The 16864-nt window shown below is 33.8% G+C and overlaps 1 protein-coding gene and 2 non-coding genes across 4 annotated transcripts in view; 1 reads left to right on the top strand and 2 right to left on the bottom strand.

The window, feature by feature from the left end:
• Positions 1 to 16864, bottom strand: part of LOC120778116 (dual specificity protein phosphatase 15) — a 107349-nt gene that overhangs the window by 33761 nt on the left and 56724 nt on the right. Inside the window, exon 2 of one of the 2 annotated variants that reach the window (XM_040109819.1) lies at positions 11643 to 11736. The exons of the other annotated variant lie outside the window; for it this stretch is intronic. The gene's annotated coding sequence lies outside the window, so the exon portion shown is untranslated. The remainder of the gene's footprint in view (positions 1 to 11642; positions 11737 to 16864) is intronic. 2 annotated transcript variants of the gene reach the window in all.
• LOC120779222 lies at positions 3640 to 3853 on the bottom strand. The gene has a single exon (XR_005705622.1). It is a non-coding gene; the product is annotated as a small nucleolar RNA U3 (small nucleolar RNA).
• Trnas-aga lies at positions 8951 to 9032 on the top strand. The gene has a single exon. It is a non-coding gene; the product is annotated as a tRNA-Ser (tRNA).

Here is a 16864-nt window from a genome sequence, read left to right as displayed (position 1 = left end):
TTAAAAAAAAATGAACAAGCGTTAAATTTGCAATGTCCAAAGAGTTCTGTTACGGTTAGGTTAGATGGCTGATTAAAAGATGTAGTCCTTTGTGATGCCATTGAAAAGAAGAACTCCTGTATTCGAACTTTAAATCAGAACGCTTAGTAGCCAATACAAATTTTCACCGGCGTTTAATTTACATCCTACCAACTCGGTGGGATATCTGAAGGTATGCGCTTCCAAGTGCTCAAGTCTTGACCTCCCAAACGCGGGACAGTCAAGAAGGAAGTGTTGAGTTGTTTACACCTCATCTTCTTCCATAAAGTTTCTGCAGATGGCGTCTTGTAGAGTTCTCAGCCTTACTGCGTGGACGCCAATAGGGTAACGGCTCGTTAAAAGCCCCAAAACAAGGGAGAGGCTAACCTGACTGAGGACAAAGAAATCACTAGATCTCTTGACATCGATCGTGGGCCAAAAGACTTTTGCGACAACGCATTTACCGATGGTGGCCCAGCGCTGACCAAGCTTCCGCGAAGCCCAGCTATTTACTTAGTAGTAGAACACAAGATGATACGAAAGCACCGATCCGATCACATTCTACTGATAGCGGTTCTAGGGTAACTTTTCTTGCTAGCTCGTCAGCTTTACAGTTTCCTGCGTGCATACCAGTCTCATCACTCGATGCTATTGATAGTGAGGTTAGGCATTTTTTGACCAGTTCCGAACGCATTGTAAATGAGTTCAAGGCTGGTATCGCCGCTCTGCTATCTGAGTGAATGGTCACTTCTCTGAAGGAGGCTGTACTCCGGAGCAGCAAATCTACTGCTATGTTAATGTTGCAACCTCGACCTGGAAGACACTGCAATAGTCAGCAAGTGTGAAACTGAAGTTGATAGAGAATACCTGACAGTAGACCCCTCCCCCAACCTTCCTCTAAGCTTTGACTCATACGTGAAGAAGCTCACTTCCCCTCTACTCCAACCTCTTCTTCCCACCCACAACTCTCTATCCGGTATATGGGTAGAGAAGGAGTCGCCAGAATTCGGTTTGGCGACTCCATGATCCAATTGATCTGGTATGAAGTAAAAACAAAGTTTACGGTATTCTTTATAAAAAAAACAGCTTTATCGGGACGAGTGAGAAATCTTGCCATTTCTCTAACACTTTCCTGACTATTTTCAATTACCACATCCTTCACCTTTTTAATATTTTCAACAGTTGAAGGAGTCGACGGTGTTCCAGAACCAGGCACGTCTTCAACGATCTCTCGACCGTCTTTGAAGGATTTGTTCCACTCGTAAGCTTGTGTTTTTGGTAACATTGAATCGCCGTAAGACTTCTCCCACATTCGCAATGATTCCGCACACGAAATTTGGTTAGAAATTCAAAATTTGAGACAAATTCTTTGTTCGATATTTTTAGTCATGTAAAAATTGCAAAGCACTACTGAGGCGAACCGACTTGTTGCAAGCAAACTGGTAGACAGATCGCGCTCATATATTCCTACCAACTTCGAAATGTACACGTTTTTGAAATATCATTTACCCGTGGAGTTTAATTACAACTACCGGTGCTTTTTTGTGACGATTTGTAACTGCGTTGCAGTTAAATCCACCAAATCATATCACTATATTGTTGCTTTTATTGTTCATTAAGGTAATAACTGCTATTAGTTTATGACTCAACGAGAATATGACTCATTCGATAATTAACCGCAAACAACAATAAAAATTTTCGCTTACATTTTTTATAACAGCATAACAAGCCGCTATTATAGTTTTATTTCCGTTTTATATCCATAAAGGTGCATTCATGAAGCTTTGTTATGACTCTTAAATGGCTTCAACCTTTCTGTAATTTGATTTTCGCATTTCCAACTTTACACATTTTTGCTCTTGAATATTCCCATGACCCATAAATTTTCTCTCCAATGCCTGGGATTTATTTGCCCCCAGCCAGAAGTGTGTACCATTGGACGTCTAATACAAAATTGTAATTGCAGCTGTACGTGTTTATATGCAATTAATTGTCCGTTAACCAACTCTTTTTCGCACGACACAGTCTGGCCGGGCGAACCACCCACGATCCACGACAGACGACTGACAGCATGGCTGACTTCGCAATTGCGAGTGAGTGTTTGTACAATCCTTTAACCATGCTCATTTACCGCTTATTAATCCATTTAACTACAACAATAATTACAAAGCAATTGGACATGCAATATTGGGATTTCGCATGCCTCATTGCTATATTCCATATTAAAGCATATATATGTATGTAGTAGTATAATTCGTATGAAAAAGAGTTGTAATAATTTTATATGAAATTAAAGTTGAAATTTTAAATATTTTTGTACCCAAGTGCAACACCTTTCACAAGATAAAATGACATGCTTATCAAATATTTCTTTCTGAAGATCTTGGCTTATATTCTGTTGAGGAACGGTACACAATTGATTTGGATTGCATTATATTGTCTAAGTTCGATCAAAATCTGAAAGATTGCAGTTGCTGTCATAGCTAGGAGGCACCTAAAGGGGAATATTTCAAAAATACAGAAAGAAATGGGAACTATTGGAAGTCGGAAAAATCTTTTCATACTTTGTCATTAGATGTCGTGGCAGTCGTATATCTCCAGTGCTCCAATCACATTGTGTCATACTTTATAATGTAGGAAAGGTGAGAATCAAAGCTTCATTTAATAAAAAAAAAACTGGTGCGTGGAGTCCCTACACGCGGAAGAAGTTATACTTTTTAGTGATATTCCAAGAAAGGCATATCATTTTGTATGAAAGAAAACTAGCAAGAGGGAAAGGATAAAGATATGGTGGAGTGACCAACACTTTCTTAAATTCACATTTTATAAATTTATTATGTACATTTTATAAAGCAAAGTCTAAATCAATTATCATTTCTGGGTTCTGACGGATTGATATCTATAATATTTACAATTGGATTATGATAACTAAAATACGATATGAAATGTCTTAAATCTAGTTTATCTAAATTTCTCGCGAATACCGCATCAATAGTCGTACCTCCTTTTGTCGTAAAATCAATTCTTCCATTGATCATTTCTAATGAAAATTTCTCTCTGAGGAATGCCAGTAATGGTTCAGCTTCTGGCAATGAGAAATTTACATTCAAATCTCCCGCAAGGAGTACCGGTTGTTCGCTATACTCGACTGGTTCTCCGATAATTTCTGCAAAAGCTTGCGAACCTGCAGTTGACAACGGTAATAAAGCTTTACCGACGAACAATTTTATATCTCTCTTCGATGAATTTGGTGATATAGTATAAATGGCAATTAAATTCAATTTTTCACTATTATGATTATCGCTAGGGTTAATTTTGCATTCTACCGCACACAAATCGCCAATTCTTGTTGATGTTGATATCGTCACATCAGCATCACTCGCGTACGGAGCCTAATAATTATTATTCATTTCTAAGATGATAATTGGATTTTGACAAAATTTTATCATTTCAATTTCGCTGTATCTTTTGTTAGTGTAAAAGCAACAATATGCCTCGCTCATTTGCAATTGCAAATATGCAAGACCATTTGCACCAGATTGTGAATTGCCCTACTGTACTTATTGACTATGTATATATTATGTTATTTGTATAAAACTTTGTAATTTATTCATTAAAATCACCACTCAGAAGTCGCTTTATCCGTTGTAACCGAGCGATCATCGAAGAAACATCATTTCTAATATGCCACAAGACAAAATTAGAAATGAAGTTCATTAAACTCACGCTGTTAGATAAAACGAAATACCTCCTCATCGTGGGTGCTAATACTTTCGATTTGCAAAGAAAGTAAATGAAGACTGACTACAGAAATGATCCTGTGGAGTATAGTCTTAACTTTTCTGCGGCCGCCGCAGAGTATCTCAACCAAAAGTCACACAAAATAGTTGAGAGTTCGCACAAATGAAACGGAAACGAAAGAAAAATAATGCACAGTTATACAAACATACACATGCGCACACATGTGAATTTGTCACCAACCAAAAATTGAAACATTGTTCTACAAAAACAACAATAGCATAAGCATGGCAACATTGTGTTGCTGGTAGAAAATCCGAGCTGTGCCGATTGTCTCCGCTTCCCTTGCTGCTCGAACATCTTCGCAGACAACGTTGCGCAAATATGCATCTATCGCAACCTTTTCCGAACTTGTATAAGAAGTATAACTTCAAAAAATTAAATTCGGGGAAGTTGAAAAAAGTTACAGCTGTTCAAAAATGAGTGAAAATAATGAAGAAATTCGCTATATTTTGAAATTTTTGTATAAAAAAGGGAAGAATGCCACGCAAGCCACCAATGAAATTTGTGAAGTTTACGGAGACGATGCTGTATCAGTTCGTGTAGCACAACAATGGTTCGCTCGCTTCCGTTCTGGAAATTTCGAAATTTCGATTTACACTGATGGAATAATGTCTCTAGCGGAAAAATGGCAAAAAGTGGTCGACCAAAATGGTACATATTTGTTTATTTATTTATTATTATAAATAAAAAAAATATGTTGAAGTTTGATAAAAAATACGAAAAGACTTTTTCGACTGCCTAGTAATATTTTCTAAGAGTGCAAGAACTAAAATTATCGTGTAGTCAACTCTTTCTCTTTTGTCTTAGCCTTAGTATGTTAATATAACCTATTAAACCCCGCTCGAAGGAATAAACAATCTGTTCCGATATTTTTAGTCTTTGGGGATGGATGTAGATTAGAGCGGTTAGTGTCTGAAAAGGTTTACATAAATGTTCGACTTCTCTGTTTCCAAATTTAAGGCACCGTTAGTTTCTACATATTTTATAATGCATTGAATATGGAAAGCATAGGGAATGTTATGAATTCTCTTAGTTAATGTTACCAATTATCAGCGTTGACTGAATGATTCTGGCAATAATGATCAATTCAAAAGGGAATATGAACCATTTGAAAAGGTTTTAAAGCTATTCGTTCCGGTACCAATAGAAACTAGCGTAATTGTTGATACCGTTCATTTAACCGCTTCATATGATGTAGCTTCTCAGCAATATATCGCTACTTTAAGAAGCTAGTTCGTACATTTTTCCTAGCTTGGTCGAGATCGAAGTTGGTTTGATACGGTCTGTTTGGCCGTAACAACTCTTGCAATTAAATATTGAAAACTCTCTATTACTTTTTCTCTTTTTTAACCGTTTAATTTTTCTTATTATTACATCGAGATTTTAATTATCCACCACTATTTGGAAGATATGAGAGAACCGACATTCGAGTTTTTCTGAGGTGGCAAACGAGTTGCGTTCGACAACTGGGTGGTATACTCGAGAGTTAATATACACATATGTATGGAGCCATTTGTACAGATTTACCCGTCATAAAATATAAATTTCCATCATTCAACATTTAACTTTCGTTGGCAACATCGACATGTGAGTACTCAATGATTAATGCAACCAAATGTTGGCGGAACATGTTGACATCGAAAAGTACTCGTGTGAAATTAATATTTAACTAACAACAACAACAGATATGGCACGGAACATATGCAAATGTTGCTGGCGGCAGCCTACCGGCTTTCAAGTCGAACAAGGCATGTGCAACCCTGTATGTGAACCATTGCAGTTACACAATTGGGTGGGTCAAAAAACGAACGAATCGCTTCGTACTCCGAAAAAATTATAGATAGTTACTTTTAATAAAGGCTCGCTAAGTATGAGCATTTCATTTTAATGGGAAGCTGCATTGCCTAGCAATTTTCGTTTTTTTTTGTTATTATCACATAGAAAATGCATATATTTACAAAAATAGTCTGTATAGTCGATAGAACGAAATATTATTTAAGTAGTTGGAACGAGATATGCATTTTTCTATCTGTTAATGATAATGAAAATCAAAGAAAACCGTTAGGCGGCCTTTCTTAGTGTCTATCAACAATGTTTTTAGTAAAATTAGTTAAAGAAAACATTTGATTTGGTTTAACCCACCCTAATGTACACGTATACATATGTATGTATGTATGTAGTAAAATCGCATTATCGCTCCTGATGTAGACAAGTTGTTTGTGTATCTTTTATTTTGAGAAATAAGATAAATAAGGGAAATAAACAGATGCTCGGAAGGTGCAAGGACAACTCGTATTTATGTAGAATATATGTACATATGTACATAATATCCATATGTACAGTCTTGTATGAGTGTAAGAAAAAATACTTAATCACAAATAAATTGTATGAAATTGCGCAAAAAAAAAGCTCATCAGAAATACATATATGTGACCTGGTCTACGGAAAGGGGGCTTAGGTGTCAAAAAATCAATTTTCTCTTTTTAATTGATTCGGATGGAAGATTGTTTAAACAGCTGTTTCCTAGAAAACTAGTTTTCGCACGTTAGCTCCCTTTTCGTAGACCAGGTCCCATATGTATATTAATATAAATTAATTAATGAATAATGCAGGTGGTCAGATACACAAATGTCTTCATTTGCTATCCATAATCCTTAATTTGGTATTTAATTACAACAACAATACAAACAAAGTAATTATTTTTTCATTGCCAGATCTAGTGATTCTAATTGCCAATTGGTTCTTTATAATGAAATAATTTACATTTGCTAAATTTCCCATACAACCTTGTAGAGTTGGCTGAATGAGACAATCCTATGTCTTTAGAGTTGTATGGTGTAAAAAGAGGAGTAGAGTGCTTAGGATTAAATGTATTTCAAATAAAATCTTCTCTTTTCATTTTAATATAAATATTATCTTCAATACCGCTGGAGTCTAAATTAAATAAAAAAATATTATTAATTTTAAAAAGCATCTACGAGAATGATGTTCTGAAGTGCTTCGAAGATTGGAAAAACCGTTGGCACAAGTGTATAATATCTCATGGGGACAAAATCTCTTTGAAGGGGACAAAATAGATATTCATGAATAAATAAATAATTTTTGAAATAACACAAAATTCGCGATACTTTTTGAACACACCTCGTATGTCTATAGGTTATTTACAGTACTATCCAAAAAACTTTCAGTTGTCTAAAGTATGGATATATTTTTTTATTTAATAAATTTTTTTCTTTTTCTTCAACAAAACTTGAAAGGAAGCGAATCGAACAAACAAATAGTATAAATCAAATAAACTGGCTAAATTAAAAACTAAATGGTTGTTCCTAAGCTACACCATACGCTGTTCGACCAAAGTACGAAATTTGTCACGATAGGAAGCAGTCTGTTGAGTGTTAAGATCTAAAGATTTTCAACTTAGTTAGTTAGGACATAGTGTTTTATGTATTAAAATTCCTCAGTAACTGATCTAGAACCAAATTATTCTTCAACAATTTCACGATTAGGGGAAAAGAGTGTCTTTATGCCCTTGCGGAAATATTAAAATTAAGTTAAACTAGAAAACACATAAACTTCGTTCATAAACTTTGTATCAAAGCTATTATACCCTTCACAATTAAAAAAGATTATCTAGAAGAACTTGATACCGTTCGTTCAGTTTGTATGACAGCTCCATTCTACAGTGTTCTGACCTGAACGATTTCTTCGGAAGTTGCATGATGCTTTAAATAATGATGCATGTCTAATTTAGCGAAGATATCTCGACAAAAAGTTCTCCATACAAGTACTTCATTCCCAACGTTCAGTTTGTATGACAGCTTGTGCTATAGTGGGCCGATATCGGCGCATCCGACAGATGAGCAGCTTCTTGGAGAGAAAAGGTCGTGTACAAAATTTCAGAATGATATCTGAAAAACTGTAGGACTACTTCCCGTATATACAGACGGACGGACTAAATCGTCTCAGCTCGTAACGCAGATCACTAATAAAATGCCTTAGAAGGTTTCCGACATTTCATTCGGCGTGTTACAAACTTCGTGGTATAAAAAATATTGTAAAAATGTTGTATGAGATCAAGTAATTACTCTACACTCTACTTCCTACAATTGACAGGAAACTGTAATAGGTGTACTTAACCTTACTTAAATTCTTTTAAATAAATAAATTTGAAAAAGTTTTAAATTACCTTTGTTTACCTTTTCCCCTACTTCTTCACTAATCAACTACAAAAAATTACCTTAAACTCCTTCTTACCGTGAGTACCATCTACTTCGGTGGGTATTCTCATATAAAATGGCTTTTCATTTCATCGACTACTCAACACCCACATTGTTCCGCTATTCTCTCACCTTCGAATTCGATTAACTGCTTGCCACAGCGTTGCTTTATTGATCTATCACTTGACGTTAATCTGCAACACTCAATAAATCTGTGTGGCGCCAAACAACCTGCAGCTTTACAGCTTTAATGTGCGTCTCTTTCATTGTTGTTGTTGTGGCTGTAGGTGTTTAGCATAGAAATATCATTAATATGGCGTGGATAGGTCAATAAAGTCAGAACAAAATCGAACACAGCAAAAGTAAATAATTCGATTTGTGTGCTCGAATTTTGTAATTGTTGTTGTTGATTGTTCAACAATCTCGCTATTGTTGTTGCCTATCACCTGGAGCGTGTTGAATTGAAAGCGTTTTGAGTTATCAATCAAATGAAAATGCCAAAGTGAACATATTAGCAAATATCCAACATGTATGTATGTGTGTGTCCGCACTTGACAGTTATTTGACGTGCGCAATTGATTACAGGTACGTTTGCCAGCTAATCTTCATTAACACCGGCAGCGCAGCACTTGTCCAAACATGAGGGCACTCAATTCAAGTTATAAATACGCATTGATATTTTATTTATTTATACATACATACCTAAGTATAGAGTCTCTAAAAATAGCTACGAAGCCAAATATTGAACTACATACATACATATATGTATGTATATTCATTTAATTCAATTTAAATTAGCTGCTTAATTATGAAAACAAGCTGAAATTTAGTTTCTGGCAAAAGCACGTGTTCTTTTACTCTTTGTCTGCTGGCTGCGACCGCGTGGCGTGAACTTGTTTATGAAATTATATGTAGCAGTCGTGGCCGAGCGGTTAAGGCGTCTGACTAGAAATCAGATTCCCTCTGGGAGCGTAGGTTCGAATCCTACCGACTGCGAAGAATTCTAACTTTTTTATTATTTTTGTTTTTAGTTTCAATTTCTGCAAATATTTTCTTTTTAATTTTTCATTCCTAAAATTTTGTGATGATTCATATTTTCAATATTTATTTTTTATTATTTTATTTATGCTTTCAACCTTTTTTTTATTTATTAATTTTAAAATATTATTTTTTATTTATATCGTGTTTGAATATTTGAAAATCTTTATTTTTTAAATATTTCAATTTTTTAAGAGTTCTAGACTTTTTTTATTTTTATTATAATATTTTGTTTTAGTTTCTTGACATTCTCAATTTTATTATATTCAAAATGTTTTAATTTAAAATTATTATTTTTTTTTTAATTTTTAAACCTTTTTATATCTATTGTTTCTAAACTTCTCTGAATTCTTTAATATTTTAAATCTTTTGAAAAGTTCTTTTTTATTTAATTTTTAAACTTCTTTTATATTTTTTTTTCTGTGTCTATTTAAGTTCTTAAATTATTTTTTAAATTCAAACCTATTCACTTTCTTTTACTTTTTAGACTATATTTTTTATTCTTTTTCCTCTTCATTCTTTAATTTAAGATATTTTCTATTTCATTTCTATTAATTACTTTTTTTTTTTAATTTTTTTTTCATTTCATTCTTCAATTTACGATTTTAAAATTTTTTGTTGCTGTTTTATTTTTATTAATTAAAATATTTTTTGTTTGGAATAGTTCTTATGAGTCTTTATAATTTTTAGTACTATCAGTCGACACCTTTTGATTTAGAATATCGTTAGTTTCTTCGTGCATAATTTATGCTATTAACTTTGCTGATTTTCTGCCTCGTATACATACATACGCACACATGTACACAATGTTAAACATAATCAAAAAATAACTTATTTGTATGTCTTCCTCTCACTCTATTCCATACAGCGCCGGTCGCCAATTTTAGTGGTTTTAGTGCCTCATTTAATATTTCTGTTTGTTTTCTGCTTCATTTTTCGATTTTTCTGGTTTCTAGTTTTTTGTTTTGCTGTCGTTTGGCGTAGCAAAAGAGTAGCACGTGTAGTATTAATAACAGTAGATTGCAGATTGAGAAATTACATTGACCCAACCACCGCCGCAAGGGATTCAATATTTTTATGACTTCATTGCGTGGAAATATGTAACAGTTATATGTACATACATATGTATATGCGTTTGTATTTGTGCGCGTGGTGACAGCAATTGCTTTGTGGCTGGATGTAATCTGCTTACTAGGGGTACAGCAAGTGAATTGATATTGAAAGCAGCATTGTATGTTATACGAGTACATGTATAAGACTGCAGTCATGTGCTATCTATGTACATATGTAAGTATGCAAGCGATTGCTAACTAATGTATATACATATGTATGTACGAGTATTGTTGTCTGTACTTATGTATATTTTTTATTGATAGATCGGAATATTTAACGAAAAACATTCTTATATGCATAAATAAACGAATAGTAGGGCTTATGGAGCTATTTCATCAATTTTCGGTACCATATTAAGGTAATAACCTTATATAAATGGGGTTTCGAAAAATATGTGAGCCGATTTTAATAGTTTTGAATGAGAGTTACGAACTACTGGCGTGTTTAATTTCGATACTTCTTTTACAAAATGGTGCAATAGAAGAACGCTTATATAGTTATCTCTAAGAGAAAGGGATCGCAGTTTTAGTGAGTGGAATACTTGATTTCACCTGTGTTTTTGTGTGCGTAACAATCAATATATATTTCATTTCATATAATCCAATCAATTCGAAAATCTCTTTGGCAATTCTTAATTTTGCCAAGACCTTTAAGATATAGAATCATCCCTCTTCTAAGAAGAATACTTATTGGAAAAGACGCAAATGGGATAGTATGTAGTTAGTGGCTAAGTCATATTCACATCTAAAAAATAAATTTATAAAATTAAATCACATACATATGTATATTTATTCGTACATCATTTGTTCTTCAGGAGAGGGAATGTGCCAAGGCTAGTTATACTATAAGATATAGTTAAAATAAATCTCTAAACTTTGTATTATATTGAGTGTCTTGTTTAGCAAAGTTAGAATTCACCGTTTTATTCGATGACTAATGATACTAAAACCTCATGCCTATTGGCGAAATTATAACAATATTTAAAACAGAACATAATAGAAAAAATCTCTTAAACAAGTTCTGGCCAGTTACTACCGTTGTATGAGCGTGCCTGAGGGAATACAATCTAATCGCTTCTAGGCGATTGATTACTTCAGACCGTTCAATTGATGAGAATAGCGGTTCGAATTTGGCGGTTCGGTTTGCTAAGTGCCACATACACAATACACATTTCGATTTTGAAAACTAACTTCGAAAACGGAAAAAATTTATTATTTCTCTCTGAATCGATCTTTCGAAAAAATTTGAATTATCTAATACTCAGAAAAAAGTCCATTGTGTCGTTTAAGATAATTATTAGTACATCAATGGTTCCAGGAGACAATATGTATGTATTTGCCGAGATTTATGAATATATCCCGATGTTTACGATTATTATAAGAAATAAGTCTTTATATGTAAAATATTTACTGTTAATTAACGCTAACAAAGTAATGATAACAAAATTTCACTCACCTTAACTCCTATTGAGTATCGCGGATAGGCGATTCTTGTGAAAAATGCTGCCAAAACTATAACTTTGAATGCTGTAGGATTGTACAGATGTCTCCTGGAATTTATAAAATGTATAAACAATTAAGTTAAATGTACTTATATGTATATACATAATACGCATGGCTTATAATTACGAAACGTAACTTAAGTAGTTTTTACAGTTAAGCTCGTAATACCGTCAAATAAAGAATTCAAGATGACTAACCGAAAAATTCGTAAATTTGGATCGAGGAATAAGGGCTAAGTTCGGGTGTAACCGAACATTTATACTCTTGCAACTTGTAAGAATCAAAGTCCAAGAAATGCCTTAAGGAAAAAATGGGTGTAGGGGGTAGTATTGAACCGATTTTTTTTTCTATTTTTGGCAGTAACACATACTATTAACATATCACATACTAAATAAATGTTCCCTGTGTTTCATTAAGGTACTTAACATACAATTACCAATCATATGGAGCAAATTCGGCCCATGTTCGGAAATCCTGATAATAGTTATATGGGGGCTGGGTCAAATTTTTTGCCTAATTCCATCTATTTTAGGCAGAAAGATACATTGTTATGAGTAAAACACGCTCTCTTATTTTCATTGAAATAACTCACATATTGGCCGGTCGGAAGTTTGAAAATCTTTATAATAGGTTTTGGGAATTTCTTTTTGAATTTTTGTATGCTCTATGCATTTATCGATATTTTCGGTCCGAAATCAACTATAGATAGGGCTGGAACAATTTTAGTTGGATTTGGGCTATATTTGGTCATAAGGTGGTATACTTTAAAGAATTATTAGTGCAAAGTTGTATCACGTTAAATCAATTGTTTCTGGATTTGTGTGCCAAAAAGTGAAAAAATCAAGTGGAATTTTGGACTGTACTATATGTATGAGAGGTAGGTGTGGTTGTATTCCGATTTCGCTCGTTTTCACACTCTGACATAAGAATGTGAGAAAAATGACGCGTACCATTTTTACCCGTCTCCCATAAAAACTTCTCATACCATCTGGGGTGTAAAATTTTATCTCTTGTCGTATTTTTGATTTATCGCACTTTTAGTAGTTTTTAACTGTACCGCTATATGGGGAGAGGACGTGAGGATGTTATCTTTCGATATCAACCATTTTTGCAATTTCGGTAAATGTCTTAAGGTGTTTATGCTGAGTGAGCTTGGTTATTGTAGCTTAAGTACTACTCTGGGAAAAAATAGTAAGACTTTTTAATTTAAATCTCGCGCGAAATACATTCTTCGAAATACGTTTTTTCTAGAATAGGTGCGTGAGAATCGACGACTAACGGTCAGAGATATTACTAGAATCGTTGGAATATCGGAGTTTCACTGATCACTCCAACCATTTTGAAAGATCATTTTACCCCAAGAAAAGGTGATTTCACATTAGCTCCAAAATCTCTGACTTTTTTCGTAAAACGCGTTAACGCCTTTGAAAAAATGCTTTCCGACAACCAGGATGTCATGAAACGTATTATTACTGGCTGGCGATGATTCTTGGATCTATGCTTATGAACCTGAAACAGACGATCAGTCGGCCGAAAATCGTGACAAAGTAAGCCGAAGCCGAAAAAATGAAAGCATGTCAAAATCTAGGTTAGGTTGACAGTTTTCTTCGCTTATCGTGGTGTGAAGCACTCCGATTTCCTTTCGACCGGCCAACAGCTTTTGAGAACATAAGCTTTAACTATGACAATGATTGCATTACAAAATGTTTAATTGAGTAACTGGATATTTACTGACTGAAGTAAGGTTAATTGTCGTAACTGCTCATATTTCGTAGGGTTTATTTTTAAAAATTCGCCTTAGCATTGGAGAATTTAGAAACTCGTTTCTTTGTAAATATCAAATGATCGGTCTACTCCGGGAAAGGATATTATTGGCTACAAAAATAGACTGAAAAGAGCAAAATCTTGATTACCTTTACAAAATCGGAAAGCTTTTTTTCTCGACTTAAAAGAGGTACAGTTGTTTCTAGTACTTAGTGAAAATTCCACAAATTAAAATTTTGTATCCACTGTATTCGCTCAAATTTTTTACACCGTACTTTTTCCGTTGATAAGCGTTGAAATATAGCCGAAGCTTGAAAGCCGTGTGTTGCCGACACACATTTATTTATACGCTCGTGCTTGGAGAGATGCAAAAAGTAGGCAAAGGACACACTTGATTGACTCCTGAAAGCCTCTAAGGCAGGTTAAGCTGATTGGCAGCGCACACAGGCACTTGAACTCGGTCAATAGCAAAAAACGCTGGATGTCAGTTGCCAGCATATTTATGAGTAAGCGCAAATTGGCACACACTCACGCCATAAATAAGGTTTTGTACATACAAACGGATATAAAAAAGACTTTGTTGCGAAGTGCATGCATGCTACACGCCCGTTTAGCCACTACAAAGAGGTCAGCATACAGAGTAAACTATTAGAAAAAGCATAAAAGTGTGAGAAAACACCGAAACGAGGGAATTCTTGCAGAAAAATGTAAACAAGTGAAGAATATGAGACGAATATGTACGAGCACATAAAATGCGAAATAAAATTTTAGCAGTAATGACTGCATATACCAATGGAAATCCCCCGATAGACTGCTTTTAGGCGCACATTTTTGCAAGTATGAGAATTTTTCGTGTGTGATTTTACACACATTCAAATGTGACTTAAAAGCAGATACCCACTCATTTACTGTTGCTGTTTTGCATTTCAAGCCAGCGTATTTGTGTGATTATGAGTCTGAATGGCTGATGAAACTGCGTTGGCGCGCCTAAAATTATACCCTGCGGACGCTGGAAGCACTCGTGATTGTTGCGCTGTTGTTGTTCTACTTATATGCATATTATTGCAACTTTTGTCGACAACGTACATACATGTATTTAAAAGCTTAAAGGTAGGCAGGTTGTTAAAGTAGATGACCGATACTAAATCCACTCACTATTATATCCTCTGAACCACCCTGAACTCTTGATGAAGTTTATCAATATGTACAAAAATTTTTATTTGTGCAACCTTCTAGACACCGTCAAGAAACGCTCAACCGATATTAGCGATTCTTTTCCTATATTTACATATGTAGCCTTACATTCGCATAGAAGATGTTTTATAGACTCCTCCTCTTCTACCTCCTGAAAGCTTCTAGTCATTACTAGTCTATTGGCATGTATTCAAACTACATAATGACCTGTTAGTACTGCGTCTAGAGTTCTTATGTCATTATTTTTGAATCGTAACAGTCGGTATGTGCGGGCCGGTTTCTATTCATGTCATGTTTGTTATTGAGCAAGTTAGGGATTGACTCCACCTAAACTCAACTATATCTATACCATGTTAGTTCACTATAAGTAGCAAGAGGCATATAAATTCTCTATTTTTTGGAGCCTATCAGTTTAACGTATCCTAACTTAACCTATCGAGAATATCATTTTACAAACCAAATAATTTAGAAAATATTTGAAAAGAGGCACTAATTCGAAAATTCTCCAAAATTGAAAGCTCATCAAACAAATTCGAATATTTCTGAACATAACAAAAAATTTTTGATAGCTGCTCATATTTTAATGCATTCAAGAGCAAATGTAAGCGTTATTAAGTAGGTGGGCTTGATGATATTTTTTATTACTGTTGTTAAACTAATATCCTTTATCTCCAACGCTTTGCAAATTGTTTTGAAACGAAATCGAGAATTTTATGAAGGGGTCCCGGTGGTCTAGAACCCTGAAATTAAGGGTGTTTTCTCAATTTTTTTAAGGCTTAAAAAAAGAGCAATCGTTTTAAAATTTTTACAGTTTATTTTATACACTTATGAAAAGTATAAAAAATATTTTTTTGTTAAATAAAAAAAATTTTTAACAATATTAAAAATGGCGTCCAAAAAAAGCTATCTTAAAAAATGACTCCCGGTGCCGTTGTTGATTTTGACTCTTCAGAACATCTGAAACATAAAAACCAAATAAATTATTAATCAGTAGGAGTGCAGCTATCGCTGGGACTACAACCAAAAAAAAAATTGAAAATTAAAAAAATTTCGCGCTTTTGAAGTTCAGATTCTGAAAACAGCTATTTTTGGACCAGTTTTAGATCGAAAAAAATCGAAGTTCTTAAAATTAAAATTTGATCGTAGTCCCAGCGATAGATATTGATCTTATAAACACCATATTAAAATTTCAAGTGATTCGGATGGTTAGTTTTTTTTTTTCATCAACAGCACGCCAAAGAAAGTAGTTTTGAGATAAATGATGTACACAGCATCCATTTATTGAACTCCTCGACCGCGCGCTACCTGCTAAAACGGCTGTAGAAGCTAAAATAATGTGAATATCCTTCCAAAAATTTTACAGATTGTTTTGAAACGAAATCGAGAATTTTATTAAGTTGTTTCTAGATATCTTCACGTTTGACTTTTAATAAAATCTCTAAAACCTGCCACAGAATATTTGGCAAATATTTTGTTTCACATGCATATCTTATATGCAATGATCTCAAAAACAAGGGCACATCAATATTTTGAGTAATGGAAATATGAATAAGGTTATAATCTGAACACTTGAAAGCATCAAGTGTTATTCAAAATTTACAGATTATAGCTCATAGTTTACATATTTAAGGTTTTATATTATGGACCGTAGATTGCAAATTTCAGATTACTCTGTGATTTACATATAATCTCTTATAGCGTAGAAACAAAAGGATTTATCTACTGAAACAACGATGAAAATAGTTTAAAAATGAATGTATTCTGAGCTATTGGAAAAAGGTTTCTAAATAACCATCCAGACTATAATATCCTTTGATGCAAAGGCATACAATGTTACCCAAATATTGTATGTGCTTCAGAAGTTCATTGACTTTTAAGGGGTTATATACAGTTAGATTTTTTATCAAAATAATTTAATTTTGTTTTCTCAATGTACATATCGTCACCTGAAATGCAAAATAACGTAACAACATTTTCGGAAATTTACAGTGGCATGAATGAAACACGAAATAAACTGGAACATGAGTGAAACAAAATTTTAATATTGGTTAAAACTGGTTTATATCTGACCGCAGAATCTGAAAATGTGGAACATATGTAATATTATGTATGTAATTTGAAGTAGTGAAGCGTAATCAATAAGACACTCAATTTCGAATTTTTTGATGATACGTTATTTTGCATTTCAGGTGACGATATATTTTAGAATGCACACAG

The sequence above is a fragment of the Bactrocera tryoni genome, chromosome 5 (genome assembly GCF_016617805.1).
Source record: "Bactrocera tryoni isolate S06 chromosome 5, CSIRO_BtryS06_freeze2, whole genome shotgun sequence".
In the NCBI taxonomy this organism is placed as follows: Eukaryota; Metazoa; Arthropoda; class Insecta; order Diptera; family Tephritidae; genus Bactrocera; species Bactrocera tryoni.
This window is presented reverse-complemented; position numbering and strand designations above follow the sequence as displayed.